Raw genomic sequence first — 14,214 nt, forward strand, 5'->3', positions numbered from 1 at the left:
TCACCCTCCAGTCAGTATCCCTTCTACACAGTATTCCACTAATAACAATCTCCGCTTTCTTAAACTTCACCCGTGCTGCATTTACCAGATCCCACACATCTCCAACTATGTTGATACTTATATCAGCTTGCCTTACGTTGTTGGTACCAACATGAAACACTACCACCTTCTCCTTCTCCTTCCCCTCCTCCCTCTCTTCTACTCTCCTCAACATCTGCCTCAACCTAATTCCTGGATAACACTCTACCCTGGTACCCTTTCCTCCACATACTTTCCCCACGTGTCTAACGATGGAATCCCCCATGACCAGAGCCTCAACCCTACCCACCTCATTTGATCCCCTCCCCTCCTGGTCAGCCGTATCTTTCCTGATAGCTGCAGAAACTACTTCCTCCTCCCTTTTCTCCTTCCCATGACCCTGTTCCACCTGTATTTTCCTATCATCTACTCTACATTTTCCTTTCCTACCTTTTCCCTTCCTCCTACTTCCACACATCTCATCAACAGTTCCCTGTCCCTATCTTCCCTCTGTTGTTCTACCTGGAGTGACTCGTTCCGATTTTGCACAGACACCTGTCCTGAATTCTGATCCTGAATAGAGTCCTTAGCCTGCAATCTCCTTCACCTTAGACCATTAGACCACCTGTCTTCTACAACTCCTCCCTTTTCTTCCCCTCCCTCTTGTACACCTACTGTAACCTGTAGATTGTTTGTGGGAGTCCTATCTTCCTTCCTGTCTTCTGTGAGAATCCTAATTATCTCCCTCAAACTTTCCAACTCCTCCCTCATACCCCTCAATGCCTCGCCACATCCACAGTAAGTACACTCGCGCTCCTTAGCCATTCTTTACGGGGAAAAATGAAATTAAAAATAAAATAACTTATCTGCAAAAAAAAAAATGAACGGAGGGATATATTGTCTGGGATAGTACACAACAATAAGGTAATTAATATACGACTACACTACAATACTACTTAGTCGTGCTCTATATTTTTTTATCCTACAACCCATGACAGGATAAAAACTGCTGTTAATTACTGAATATCGAAAGTAATAGCCTACACAAGAACTACACAATTCCAAACTGCAATTAAGCCTATTCTAATTACAACAACAGTATTTTAGTAAGAGTTTCTACGGATACCTCTACTACACCAGTACTACACAAATATTTTACAATAATGAAATAATCATACTAAATTCTAATAGGATATTACTCGTATACTACTGTACAGTACACTACAGTAATTTTAAACTACTTTCAGACGTATCCTAATTACGGTACCGGTACGGTACCGTATGTCACTAAACTAAGCACAACGGAAATGAAATTTGCAAGAACTACTGTACGCAAAGATTACCAACGAAGCTAAATACTTAGATAAATTATTATTAGTATTACGGTCTAATAGATACACACGAAAAATAACTCACGAATATAGCAGGCAAGATACGGCACTATCTAAATGTACTGTATCTATACTACAATGTATCTACACTACACTACACTGCGTTTGGTTAAATGCTTAAGTATCGAAAGGATTGCCGTACCACGAAGAAAAACACGAATATAACTGGCAAGATACTATCTAATATATTATACCTTATCTTCACTACAATTCTACTGAAATGTGGTTATGTGATTATTACAGCTGGTGGATTACTATTATTTTCCCTACTCTACGGGACGGAGAATAAAAGTGTCCTTAATTAGGCCTACTGAAAAATACGAGGTTGTCTACAGTAATTTCTCAAATATTTCTATCAAAACTACTACTACTACTCCAGGGACTTGAACTGCAATTACTGGGATATATGAAGTTTATTATTATTAGCTAACCGCTCATAAATACTGAAAGATCGAGGGAGCGAAATATAAATTACGGATACTTTAACTACCTACTCAGAAGTACAAATGAATGGAATACAAGGTCAGCTGATTTTTATTTATATTTACTTGACTACACTACACCCTTTGTTCACGACTGTAGCCAACAATGCAATATTTGAATATGAGGAGGGACAATAATCAATAACAATACAACGACTGTTAACTATTACCGTGTAATCTCTTTAACTTCTTTTTAAATGGAAGTTTACAGGCGTATCGTGTTTTTTAATGTAGTAAATTATTACCTTCGTGATAGTTTGAACGGATATCTATACGAAATACCGGAGAAGTTGCTGCAGAAGTTACGGTACTATTCCTTATGATAATCTGCCTTTGTAAGTATAACCAACGAACCTACAGATATTTACAAATATTTTTAAAGTTAATATTATTACCTAAAGTATTTCCTAAAACCTAAATTCGAAACAAGGTACACCTAGCTAGCCTACGTAACCTAGAAAACGTAATTTACTGAAGACCAACTGAATTACTTGTTACAAAAATTAAATAAATATCACTACTCCCAATTTCTACCAACAAGCACTAAACACCACTATACAAACAGCACTAAATGAATCAGATATAAACAAAATTTAGCTATTTCAATAGGTTTTCACTACTTTATCACTACAATAATGCAAGAGCTCTCTCAACAGCCAACCGTTCTCAAGCGCATCCAACAATGCTAGTCTTAGGAATGGATGGTTACATAGTAAGAAATTAGAACCTTCCCCTCGGGTAAGTTTGCGGAGATAGTTACAGGGATGTAAAACTGGTGGCCATTACCTGGGCTGATGTTCTACCTGCCGAAGAATGAGGCGCCCCCTCCTACTGTCTTAACACCCACTTTCAATAACTCGATGATCGATAAGACAAGGTAACTTAAAAAAACCGTAGCTTATATACCAGAGAGGAGGGTTCGAGGAGGCTCTGGACTAAATTCGAACACACCCTCTCATTTTTATTGTGTAAACCAGAAGCTACAAGAAGCCTGTGATTGGCTGAAAAATAATTATAGAAAATTTGCTAGTGGCCAGACTCAAAAGTTGATGGGATATCAAGGAAGTGTTGCAAACCTTGAAGTGCAAAATAAATGGAAGTTAATTTAGTTGAGAAAACCTATAAACAGAAAACTTCTTTAACTCATTAATTATTCCACCTTTCACCAGAGTGCATGACCCAAGTTTTGTAGAGACACCAAAATTCGTAAGTGTACGCAAATACAAACGTACAGGAAGAGGATCAAAGGTAGCTAAGTGGAAAAATGAACAAAGAAATAAGATCGAATTAGTTCATTGGAATGATCCAAACAAACTAGTGGAGAGACTGAAAAAGTTAATAGCATCTAGAAGTGCAGGTCATTCGTCACACGAAAACGAAATCTTGTCAATCGAAGAAGAAATTCGAAAATCGAGGTTTATCTAAGAAATGAACACTGCGCGGTGGGACGAACTTCCGTTCGCAAATATATTTAAAGCGGTTAGATTCTCTAATGATATTTCAGTAATCTATGAAATTGAATGTGAAGACAGAAGAAGCAACTGGCAACAACTGGCTATAGATCGCTTCGATTCAAGAAACGAATAGACGACACAGAACGAATTCTTTTACCCATACTTTATGAACAGAATCAGAGAAGAAATAGCGAAAGAACTCCACGCTCCAGTGCGAAAGAATTTTGAAAGACGGAGCGTTATTAGCCGGGGAAGAGATGATTTGCAGCAAGCTGATCTTGTTGATATGTCTCTGTTTTCGAAAGTTAGTAGTGGACATAAATACATGTTAACTGTAATTGTTGTTTATTCAAAGTATGCATGGGCAGTTCCACTTAAAACAAAAACAGCAAACGAAGTAGTAGAAAATATGCAACGCATATATTCAAAATGTAAACGCTATCCAAATCATCTTCAAACTGACAGGGGAAAAGAATATTATAACAAGATTTTTCAACAGTGGATTACTAAAGAAAAATTAAACACTATTCGACAGGGAGCAGCTTGTAGGCAAGCGTAGTTGAACGCTTCGATCGAATACTGAAGCAGTGGATGTGGAGGAAATTCTCGGCATGTGGATCATACCACTGGCTTCGTATGCTACCAAAACTATTAGATGAATATAATAATCGAAAACATCGTACATTGGTATGAAACCTATTGTCCCCTTCAAATTTGGCATATAGGGAATATTTGTAATATCTACGGGTGTAAGAATATCATTTCATTAGCAAGGGCGGAAATTTTTCCCAACTCCGTGTTACAGAGAGAAGAGCTCGCTCGAAACCGGATTTTCCAAGCGAGGGGTGAGCTGTGGATTTTTTGTGTGTCAGGCTACCAGCTGCTACCACGTGACCTACTGGGAGAAACCAAGGCCGTCCGATCGATACGTACAAGGTCGCTCTACACCTGACAGTAATTTTAATAAAATGTAACAGCCAATTAGGTGCAAGTTATTGACCAATCACAGACGATTACGGCAACACACCCTCATCTTAAGATAATTATATATCGGTGTTTCCAGAAGGAACTGCCTCTTTTTGATTTGAGTTTCTCTTGGATTTGAGTCTTCTTGGATGATTGTCTTGGGAATTCTACTCTGACATTCACGTCGCAGACATTCTTGGCTTCGATCACTCGGCAGAACAGACTCATTACACATTCTAAATCTACGAGTGTTTTGTGCAGAGCTGTGTTTATTTTCACATAAAAAACATAAGAATAACAAGATGCAAATAGAATAAATAACAATCCAAAGAACATGTATCAGTCTCAGATCGCGTCACCAACATGCCGCCCACCTAATTTGAGGAACAAATTACTTAACTAGAATCAATAAAACTTCAAATAAATAACAAGGAAGTAACGTACACGAGCAAGAAATGGTTCAGGATATAAAAAAAGTTATTGAACAAATTATTCTTGAGGAAACACACAAAGTTTTGTAATAGGGCGTTTGTACACGCCCTTTGGAGTGCGCACTGATACAACATGGACTTGCCCATCAGCCCCAGGATGAACCGCCTCAATTACCCCAGTCTGCCACACAAGTGGGGGTAAATTGTCCTCCTTCACGATTACCAATGTACCAGGTTGTAGACTGGGTAGTCTTGTAGACCATTTACTGCGTTGCTGAAGTTGAGACAGATAGTCGCTAGACCATCTTTTCCACACCTGTTGTCTGCATCGCTGAATGAGTTCCCATCTTGACAAACGTGACACTGGACCTGGAAGCAAATCTCGCTCCGGCATGGAAATAAGTGGTTCACCTACTAAGAAGTGGCCAGGTGTTAAGAAGGAAAATTCATCAGTGCTGTTAAGTAAAGGAGTGATGGGTCTGGAATTGAGGCAAGCTTCAATCTGTGTGAGGAGTGTGTACATTTCTTCAAATGTCAGAACTGTGTTCCCCACTACTCTCTTTAAATGGTATTTCACAGATTTTATCCCGGCTTCCCACAATCCACCAAAGTGTGGTGCTTGAGGGGGGACAAAATGCCACTCAATTCCTTCTTGAGAGGCAAAGGCCAGTACTTCACTTTGATAACTCCGTGACTTAAATAGAAGATGCAATTCCTTGAGTTCATTTTTTGCACCCACGAAGCAGGTGGCATTGTCACTGTAAATGTTACTACATCTACCTCTCCGTGCTAAAAATCTTCGTAGTGCAGCTATGAAAGCCTCTGTAGTAAGACTGCTCACCAACTCAAGGTGAATTGCTTTAATAGCCAAGCATACAAATAAGGCAATATAACATTTTATCTTCACCTTGCTGCGTACGGTGCCTTGCTTGATGTACAATGGTCCACCATAGTCTATACCACAATTAAAAAATGGCTTACTTGGTTCAACTCTTGCAGGAGGCAACTGACCCATGAGCTGTTCTGTTGTAGTAGCCTTCAGTCTGAAACAGCGAAGACATTTATGGATGGTCTTTCGGATGACAGATCGCCCGTTGGGTATCCAAAAGCGTTGTCTTAGAGATGCAAGGAGCAGTTGAGGGCCGGCATGTAATAACCTTTGATGTTCGTACAATATCAACAGTTTTGTTACATGATGCTTTGGAGGCATTATCAGTGGATGTCTTTGATCATAGGGTGCTGATGAGTTCTCTAACCTACCGCCCACCCTGAGCACATTATTGGCATCTAGGAAAGGATGCAGAGATTTTAACTTGCTATCAACGGGAACTGACCGACCTTGTTTTAGCGTTTTGATTTCCTTATGATAAGTACTTAGCTGAACATTATGGACAATGACGTTCGTAGATTTATTAAGCTCTGTGGTTGTCAGACTTCCAGTCAGGCGTTGTCTCGTATCACTGCATTTGAGATTGTATATAAATCTTAGAACATATGCCAAGGTTCGCAATAACCTTGACCATAAGGAGAAATAATTCAGAAGGTGTTCCCATGGCAAATGCACGGAAAGTAGACTGATACTAGCATGTTTTCTTTCTGGTACTTCCTTTGCTTCATTTTTTTGTAATTCTGGCCAAGTGGATTGAGGTTCCTTAAGCCATAAAGGTCCCGTCCACCATAGCCGAGTTAGCTTCAAATTTTGAGGATCAACTCCTCTTGAAATGATGTTGGCAGGGTTATCTTGAGTAGGAACATGTCTCCAATTCTTTGTATCAGACAGCTCTTGTATTTCAGAAACACGATTTCCCACATATGTCTTCCATGAGTTAGGTGGTCCAGCTATCCAAGCTAAGACTATGTTAGAATCAGTCCAATAAAATTCACGTTCTGCTCTGTCTTTGATAGCAGTTCTCACTTTCTTCATTAGCCTAGCTAGGAGTAAGGCACCACAAAGCTCAAGACGTGGCAAGGATACTTTTCTCAGTGGTGCTATTCGAGATTTTGCAGTTAACAATGAAACAATTGCGTTTCCTTTGGTGTACACACATCGCAAGTAAATGCAAGTACCATAGGCTTGCTCTGCAGCATCTGAAAATCCATGAAGCTCTGTACGGGTGCTATTACTACTTCCGAGAACATAACGAGGAATGTGTATATCATTAAGAGATGAAAGTGTGTTGTGTATTTGCTGCCACTGTTCTTGGAGCTCATCGCATAATGTTTCATCCCAATTTACTCGTAATTCCCACAAATGTTGAAGAATTATCTTGCATCTGACTATGACAGGACCTAGTAAGCCAAGTGGGTCATATATTGCGGCTATACTGGCCAGTATTTTCCGTTTTGTCCAAGTTGGTTTTTTTTGTGTGCTTAGAGGCGACAAATTGGATTTGATCACTCGATGGGTGCCATAACAAACCAAGGGTTTTTATGGGTTCTTCTTTACTGTCAAGACTCCATGGAAGTCTAGTTTCTTGAAATTCCTTAGGGATGGCTTCAATGATCTTGGGGTGGTTGGCACACCATTTTCTAAGTGTGAAACCCCCGCTATGAAGCAATCTCACCAACTCCTTTTGCAGCTCAATTGTGTTTTGAATTGTGTCCACTCCTGTAAGTAGGTTGTCCACGTAAAAGTCTCTCTTCAGGATTTCGGCAGCCCGAGGATATACTTCTTGTTCGTCACGAGCCAGCTGCACAAGACACCTGGTTGCCAGAAAAGGTGCTGCTGCAGTATCGTATGTCACGGTGTTCAATTTATAGATTTTGGTAGGTTCTTGATATGAGCTTCTCCAAATTATTCTTTGCAGATCTTGATCTTCTGGATTCACTTTTATTCCTCTGTACATTTTTTCAATGTCTGCAGTGAGAGCATATCTATGCATTCTAAATCTTAAAATAATGGAAAACAGGTCTTCTTGTACTGTTGGGCCCACCATCAGAATATCATTTAATGAGAGGGAATTAGTAGATTTAGCTGACGCATTGAATACTACACGAAGTTTTGTGGTGGTACTATCTTCCTTGATAACAGCGTGATGTGGCATGTAGTAGCATGATTGACTCGGCCAAATTTCTTCAATGGGTTCCATGTGACCTAATGCAGCATATTCATCCATGAAGTCAACATAGGATTTCCTCATGGATGATTGGGGCTTCAGTCTCCTTTCCATATTTTTGAAACAACGCATGGCATTGTTGAAGGAATCTCCAAGTTGCTCTGGCTGGCTTCGAAAAGGCAATTTAACCGTATATCTTCCCGTTTCATCTCGAGTTGTGTGTTTCATAAAATGTTCTTCACAAAGTTTCTCCTCCTGAGAGAGTGGAGGGCCTTGAAACTCTTCTTGTTGCCAGAAACGTTCCACCTTAGTATGAAGAGAGTCATGAGTTGCTACACAACTTATGGCAGCAGACTATTTCTGACTCATGTTTGTTGTAGGTATGCAACCTGCCAGCACCCAACCAAATACAGTATTCTGGATGGTAGGATGTCCTTCTTGGGTGAATTGGCCTGGACGCAAAACTTCAAGAAATACGCTCGCTCCTAGCAGTAGGTCTATTTCTCCTGGTTCGTTGAATCTTGGATCTGCCAAGCTAATTTCAGAAGGTAAATGCGAATCTGTACAGTCGATGTGAGAAGAAGGAAGCTGTCCAGTAATTGTGGGCAAAACTGAACAAACAATATGACGGCTGTAATCATATATCCTAGATGAAATGTGAATTTGGCAAATGTGTGATGACTCTATAGCTCTGGAGTTGCTAATTCCTTGAATAAGTACGTGGAGTTGACTGAGAGCTAATCCTAATTTATCAGCAAGCTTTTTCGACATGAAGTTCATCTGTGAGGCACTATCCAGAAGAGTGCGACCTTGGCTGTCGGTAACCCTAATGATTGCAGTTGATAGCAACACTTCACAGGTGTGGTATTTTCCCTTTAAAGAACAATATGATTGTTGTTGGGAAATGTTACCGGTATCCTTGTGTAGTTGCACAGTTTGCAGTTTCGAGAGGAACAGTGGCTGGTTTGATGACCACTCTTCAAGCAATTGTAACAAAGCTTATGCCGTTTTACATACTCTAATTTGTCATTAATTCCCATATCCCTAAATTTTAAGCACTGGAATAAGACATGAGGAGCGTCACAGAGGTTACACGTTGATGATGTGGTCACAAAGGCTTGCCCTACACTTTCCTTCTTACTACTGCTGTATCTGGTTCCTTGGGATTGTCTTTCATTCATTAGTTTATTAGTGATGACTAGCTCTAAAGTTTGACAACTACTTTCAAGGAATGATATTAGTTCTTTCAAGCTAGGATATGGTTGGCCTGAGGTTTTGACCTCCCATTGTTTTCTAAGACTAATACTGATTCGTTCTAAAATGTAATGCGACATTATAATTTCATGTAAAGGAGTTTGCACTTTCATTACTTCAATGGCACTTAAATTACTGCACGTTTGATTTATTAATGCCCTCAGCTCCTTTGGATGATCACTCTTGGCAGAGGGCAACGATAACAACTGTCTAACATGCATATCCAGAATCAACCTAGGATTGTTGTATCGGTTACAGATCAATTCCCATGCTAATTTGAAGTTATTCTGTGTAACTGGTAAATTCTCTATCAACTTATGTGGCTCATCTGATAAGCACGACAGTAAATAGTGGTACCTCTGAATATCTGTCAGGGCATCGTTATCAATTACTAAACTTTTAAACGTATCATGGAAATGCATGAATTCTGACAGTGGCCCATTAAATTTAGGAAGTGAAATGGCAGGCAGTTTCAGATCACTATTATTGCTATGGCTTATATCACTACTTTCACTAATAGATGACAACGGTTTAACCTCTAATAATGTTTCCATCTTTGACTGCAACTGGAAATAGAATTCTTCAAATCCCTCTCGATCTAAATCATGAGGTTCATTGGGGTCATTAACTTCTAATTGTGTCTGAATCTCGTTGTATTCCTCTATATTAGTCACAGAACACCAATGATACTAGTCTGTAAGTGTTTCTGTCTTACTTTTATATCGTTAAGATTAGAGCCCACAGAGAAATTATTAACAAATGTAGCTATTCTAGTTACGCGGGCTTTGATGGTAGCTCGTCTTTTTATAAGAGCTCTCTTCTGAGCTTCTTCCATAGTAGAAAGGAAGGAGTACTGAGAAACAAGGAATAAACCAGATTAACTCACGTAGGTATTTAGTGCTAATCACCGCCGTCTCAATCCTATATACTGCCTGCTCTATGCTATGCGGTTAACGTGCTTCTCAGCGTGAGCTCTTAGTGTCACGAACCTCCGCTAGGGGCGCCAGCTAACTCACCCAACTTATCTCCGTACCCACGTTATTGTGTTCCAGTGCGTTTGCTTCAAGCATGCATGTGTCTGTCCCTGGTTGTAAAATGATTAATTGTTGTGTTCTTCTCTGTATATGAAAGCAGGAAATCCAAATTATTCAGGTGTGAGGATTCCTGTTATCCAACCAAGTTAAGAACTTTGGTAAAATTGGCTTAACGCTATATCAAGGCAAGGATAAACCAAGGGTAATCAATGGATTCCATCCGATTATTCCCGTGTTTGAAGCCTCAGTTTTAGAGATGGAGGTAAAAATAAAACTAAAATAAAAATATATTGAAGCCAGAGAGCGTGCTTAGTCGGTCTTCGAATTATCCCCATTACCTTCAAACCAGAAAAATAGCTCCACGAAAGACCAGACAGCGACAAGATATTTCTTCGGAAGAAATCTGTGGTGAAACATGCTCTTCAACCGCAGGAAATAGTATCAATCGAAGTCAATATTCTAACGAGTAAGAATGACAGCAGAGGTCAGAAAATCAGACATTAGAGGCTACGATCAAGAATTCTGAGACTGCGATAACAACTGATGACTAACCATAATGAAGTTAAAAGACTACAGAGACAATTCAAAGACAACCCAGAAATTGATCGTTTGAAAAAAGTAAAGGAAGCAGCCAAATATAATGGAAAAAGGACCAATTTTACTGCTACTGCTAGTTGCTTTACGTCGCACCGACACAGGTAGGTCATATGGCGACGATGGGACAGGGAGGGGCTAGGAGTGGGAAGGAAGCGGCCGTGGCCTTAATGAAGGTACAGCCCCAGCATTTGTGAAAATGGGAAACCACGGAAAACCACCTTCAGGGCTGCCGACAGTGGGGTTCGAACCCACTATCTCCCGAATACTGGATACTGGCCGCACTTAAGCGACTGCAGCTATCGAGCTCGGTGGACCAATTTAAAAAAAAATCAAATCCAAAATGTTCGCAAACTAAAATCCGGGCAGTCAGAACAAATCACGCGCTACTACGTGGCGTGGGGAATGGTATTCCAAACGGTTATGAATACGGCAGAACTCCTGGTCTTGTGTCAGCTCCGTCACGAAGTACTCTGGACAGGTAGCGTAAATGGAAAATGTTGATTGTATTTGTCGGGATATCCCAAGGAAAGACTTAGAGCAGAATGTAAAACTCTCAGACCAACTGACAGAAGTGTAACTGATCGCTGATTAAATGGCTAATTAGGTACGGCTCCTCTAGAACCGAACCAGTGACAAGTTTGCTTGTGTGGTCAATGTTGAAAGTGTATGGGGCACAGATATTGTAAAATCTCACGCTCTCGCGAATAAACTGTTGTGTTTTCTTGTAATCCGACTTTCAGAGAAGTTATCTAGTCCTGCTGCCTACTTCCTCGTTAAAGGATTAGAAGTCTCCGATCTATCCCTTGTAGTTCAGAAATGATTACTGTAATGCCTTTCGGAAAAACAATCTAGATTTTGTGCATTTCTATTCACCAGCAGATAAAATACATACAATGGTTGAATGATGATTTCATCAAGTACGTTAAAATAATTCGGTTGGAATCAAAACGTGAAAAACTGAAGTGTCTGACTAATGAGACGGCAGATGCTGTCTCGCTAACTGTGAAATCTATGGTGGAATGTGTCTCTTATCTGTTACAAAATCGGTTATTTTATGTTCTCGCTAGATGATTTTCTGGAGACGCAATAGATCTATTTAGTTCAGTGAGATTGGGTGGTGGATTTAATGACATGACGAACGCACGCACTGCATTATGTGCTATAAAATGTATCCTGAAAACTGGTCATAAACAAAGGGTCAGCGAAATAGACTTTTTTTGCGCCCACTGCTGGTAATTAACAGTAAGAAAAGTACGGAAAAGGTGCTCCGTTATTCGTGTCGAGAAAATTCTGAAATTGGCATGTGCCATGCAGCATGGGATGATCCTAATATAATATCTACTGTATTATTTTACGTTTCTATATCTTAAGCCAAGCTCAAATGTGAAATATCAGTTTCTGTATGTGCATTATCCTCTCAATTAGTAACATGTTAAAGATTATTTTTCCTTTTATATTGATGTTACGGACCAACTCTCATCTAACCAACATATTCTCTGGGTGCGGTAAGTGCTGCCATCTGCAATGTCGCTGTAAACGCAATTCTCGTGGCACAGAGCAGGCAGTATATAGAAATTGAGACGGCGGTGGTGCTAATACAACAGCTTTGGATGTCCGACACAGATGGCTCTGCGTAGGCTCGTTCAGAAGTTTTCTCGTATAGTTCTATAGTACTCTTTGGTTAATGGGTCCACTCCGCACTAGAGGTCATTGATTGTATCCAGAGAATATATTGAGATGAATGATTGTATCACAGGCTGACGTCACACAATGATTCAGTTTCTCGAAGATGCATTGCACACACGCATCGCGAAAGAATTAGTGGTTTATCAATAAGCACTAGCAAATATTGATGCTTACAGTCTATAGCAAATAATACTACCCACATACCGTACAAAATTATCTCCGAACTCCAAGTTCTAACCAAATTCCGGAACAATCCGGCCTTTCGAGGACCAAAAAATGTTTTGTGCAGAGCTGTGTTTATTTTCACATAAAAAACATAAGAATAACAAGATGCAAATAGAATAAATAACAATCCAAAGAACATGTATCAGTCTCAGATCGCGTCACCAACAACGAGTTTAGCAGATTTACGGAAGCAGTTACGTATTATTCAGAAATTCATCGTGTGTGTGTGTACTGGGAACATCTTAAAACTTATTTGTCAGTTTCAGCTCCTACTACTTGGGAACAGGGAAGAGGAATTCTACGTGCGGATCGAGACAATTCAAGATGCCACTACATCAGGAAGAGGAAGCCTACTACTATTCCATGTTCATCATCGCAGCTACAATGGTGTTTTAAAATGTAAGGCAATTTCCGACATGGAGGAGATGTCGACCGGCGGTGGGTGACCTACCTCATGTCCAGGGTCATCGGGCGAAATCCAGTTTCAATCATATAAGTACAATGTTATAATATCTATCTATTCATCTTTGTAAACACAATGTAGACATAATCCTTCCTTATTCATTTGGAGTAATTTTCTTCTAGTCTTGCAGTAGTTTGACATTTCATTTCTTCTTTCCATGGTGTAAGGTAGTTAGTTATTGAGTGTGAATGATTATTGGTTCCTATTAGATAGTTAGTGCTGTGTGAGTGTCTTCGATATTTATTCTGGCTGTCCCATTCAATAGTATAGGAGTGATTTAAAAATAATTGACCTTACCGATAACAATAATTTAATTTTGAGATAATTTATAATTATTTTTTGAAGTCATGTGGAGCAGATTGTCGGTACGTTTTATTACGTCGAATTTTCTCTAGACGTTATTACGGTCTTTATGTGGAATTCAAGCATGTTAGTGTCATCAGGTAACTTTGTCGAACCTTAGCTTACGCGGATTTATGATCTCGCACATTTAATAAGAATGATTAAACTTCATCACGGGTTAAATAACGAAATAACGGTCATGAGCGTAAATATTGTTTATTCTTGTGTGAAATATTAATATGTGCTCTATTAGGGTAAATGTGAGTCTGGAAGACGGCCGAATCTTGACATTGGTATTGATCAGTTATTATGTGTTTGACTTGTGAATCCATTTATTGAGTCTCATGTGAAGTGAATATGTTGTTGAACATAATCTCTTCGAGTGGAGCACGTGTTAGTTGATAGCCATGGTATTTAAATAATAATAATAATAATAATAATAATAATAATAATAATAATAATAATAATAATAATAATGTCGTGACTCATGAACCATAAACGTGTACGTTTATATTTGACCTGCGTTATGTGCGTTTCTGTAACGATAATTTTCCGATGATATCTATCACTGATATTCTCATGAACATCGTTGTTGAACCTAGTTTCTTTATTTAAGTGATAATCCTGACATCATTATATTCCTAGTTGTTGTAGTGGTATTTCTTTACCTGATACCGTCATCAGAAATTTTCTGTGACTTAGATTAAAATATAATAATCACGGACTAGAAATCGCCGTAAATATTATAAACTGTTACCGTGTACCCTAGTGTGAATGTTGTATGTGTGATTCGTCATTTTTTTCTGTGGATTGTG

Source organism: Anabrus simplex, chromosome 3 (genome assembly GCF_040414725.1).
Source record: "Anabrus simplex isolate iqAnaSimp1 chromosome 3, ASM4041472v1, whole genome shotgun sequence".
Classification (NCBI taxonomy): Eukaryota; Metazoa; Arthropoda; class Insecta; order Orthoptera; family Tettigoniidae; genus Anabrus; species Anabrus simplex.